Here is a 2,906-nt window from a genome sequence, read left to right on the forward strand (position 1 = left end):
TAAAAACAAAAACGGACAACCAAACAAAAGCAGTATTGCAGCTGCAGATGCCCTCAAATACTTAGTTCAGTTAATTGTAACAAAAGCATTAAAGTTAGTTGGATTGAAACCAATACACAATATGTTTGAAGGCAAACTAAACTCTACAGCCTGGTGTTTCTAACAGCTGTATGCCACTGGCTATTACTCACTTAAAGGACAGTAATATATTACATGGAGTGGACTTTTATTAACTTTTATCATTTGACAGATTGTAAGTGCATTTATATATTTCACGCAGTTTATCAATGTGATTATTTATTTCATAAATTTTTATATTTTCGGATTGAGGCCCCTACTAAGAGTCTGGTCCAACAAACCGTACGACTAAAATGCAGAACGATAAGCTAGACATCAGCCAGTGATGTCTGTCTACGTAGGATCACGGCTGATGTCTCTTTGACCTCATTTGTTATCTGAAAAGTGAAAGTAATTGTGCGTTGTTAGAGCACCTCCTGTCCAGACACCTGATTAGCACGGAGCACCAGACACCAGCCCGCTAATCCAATCTGCAGGCGGCCGGAATTGAACCTGCGCTGCTTTTCAGTCTGTTCTCGAGATGGCCAACACGCATGCCGGCAGCACGTTGACTCATGCAATGCATTTTGGCAGACACAGACCAGCTGGCTGTGATTAAACAGGACAAGGCCTGGCCCCAAAGTGCATAACGTTTCTAGGAATAGGAGTCCCGAATTTTAATTTACCATTCAGGTTATATGGCAGACATACAGAAGCTTAGTGCTGCCAAACCTGGAAAAGAAAAAAAACAGTGTATTAGTATGTAAGTTTAATGTAATAACAGGATGTTTTTCACTTCATGACAATATATTTTCACGTTTTAACAAGATATTTTCACGCTATCACAACATACAAACTTATCAAGTTATAACAAGAAAATGTTCTTGTTATTACATGACACTATTTATCACGTTATAATGTGAAAAGTTTCACGTTATAATAAATGATCACATGGATTAAGGATTTCAGAAGATTCATGTTATAACAACATTTTCACATTATTACAACAGACAAACTCATCAAATTGTAACAAGAAAATGTCCTTGGTATTACATTATACTATTTATCACATTATTACGTGAAAAGTTTCATGTTATAACAAGTAATTACGGGAACCTTTTCATGTTATAACGCGCTAATTTTTAAAGTGTTGTAACATGTAAGGTTTCACGTTATAATGTGATCATTTATGTTGTTAGAACATGAAACTCCTGTTTGAACGAAGACACGGCGTGCAAATGGATGAATTGTTAAATTTGGCTCATATACCGTACATGATTTGAATACGTTCTTATGGTTATAACAAGAAACCTTTCATGTTATAACGTGATAAATAGTATGTTGTATTTACAAGAAAATGTTCTTGTTGTAACGTGATGTTTTTTTTGTTGTAATAACGTTAAAATATTGTGTAAAAAAAAAACGTAAAATATCTTGTTATACTGTACAAAACATCCTGTTATTACATGTAAAACATGTAACTGTTCATGTAATAACGTGATACTGATACGTTTTTCGTTTTCAGGCGTGGCAGCCCTACGCTTCCGTACAGACAGACTGGAAATCATTTTAAAAGGAATTTGATCATTTCTTTTTAGAGCTGCAAAAAAATGTAAAAAAAAAATTGAACTAAAATAAAATATTACCCGGGAATAACTATTGTCTTTTCACACAAAAATGGGCATCAGCTACACAGTGATATTGCCTTAGGTCAGATCTTTTACAGATTCTCTTTTTGTGTGAGAACTGGGAGACAGACCAACCCTTTTTTTCTGACAGTGGCTGTTTGAACCCAGAGCGCATCAATAACTCTGCATCTCTCTCATGCAACAAACACACCCATTAGCTGTGTTCGAAAACCGTTCCCTCATTCACTCTCTCACTATTCCCAATATAGTGTTCATTAAACTTTAAACAAAATTTCTAGGGAACGACCAAAACAAGATTTCGGACACTCACTTAAACATATCGTTGCATCAGTAGATGCCTCGGTTATTTGTGTGACGGAGGCAGGCGCGCCCAGCATCATGCGAACAAACCGAAACCAAAAATACTTCGGTAATACTTTACTTGAAGGTATCGACGTAAGAGTGACATGACGCTGTCATTAACACATGACACTGTCATGACTGTGTCATGTCACTCTTATGTCGATACCTTCAAGTAAAGTGTTACCAATACTTCTAATACGTCCCTGAAACAAAGCATGCACTCATGAGGGTAGTTAAAGGTTGTATATACATATATGTATGTTGCATGTTACATTTCCACTGTTTAGAAACGAAAGCCCGCCCCATTTCTCCATTTCAGTTTTCGCGGTTGCTTCTGCTTCTTCTCCTCCTCCGGGAAAAGACGGCCGCGTTGCGTTGTGGTAAACTGGAGTAAAATGTAGGGGTACTTTCTCTCTTAATACATCCACGGGTACATCGTATGTACGCTCAAATTAGCCGCGCATTGTGGGTATTTTATAGTGGACTATATAGTGAATGAAATTAACCGCGGAGGATTGGAACACCACTACAGAAATGGCGAACACACTTCGCACACACATATGGACAAAGATGCACTGTATCCGTGGCAGGGAACGGTTTGGAACACAGCTACTGTGTCCAGTATTTAACCCATCACAGCAGTCAGGCGCTTAGCTAGGATGCTATAGCTGCCATTGGCCATGTTCGGACCATGTCATGTCACCACCACGTGTTGTTACCACCTGTCTTCCCCTTCTTTTTTTTAAACCTTTTATCTTAGTGACGGCTGTGTTGTTTTCTGTCTTCACTTATATTGTGGAAAGTAAAGGTACATAGGGGAATCAGCAGCTGTTCTCAGTGTTGGAGCACCCAAACATG

Source organism: Sander lucioperca, chromosome 21, assembly GCF_008315115.2.
Source record: "Sander lucioperca isolate FBNREF2018 chromosome 21, SLUC_FBN_1.2, whole genome shotgun sequence".
Lineage (NCBI taxonomy): Eukaryota > Metazoa > Chordata > Actinopteri > Perciformes > Percidae > Sander > Sander lucioperca.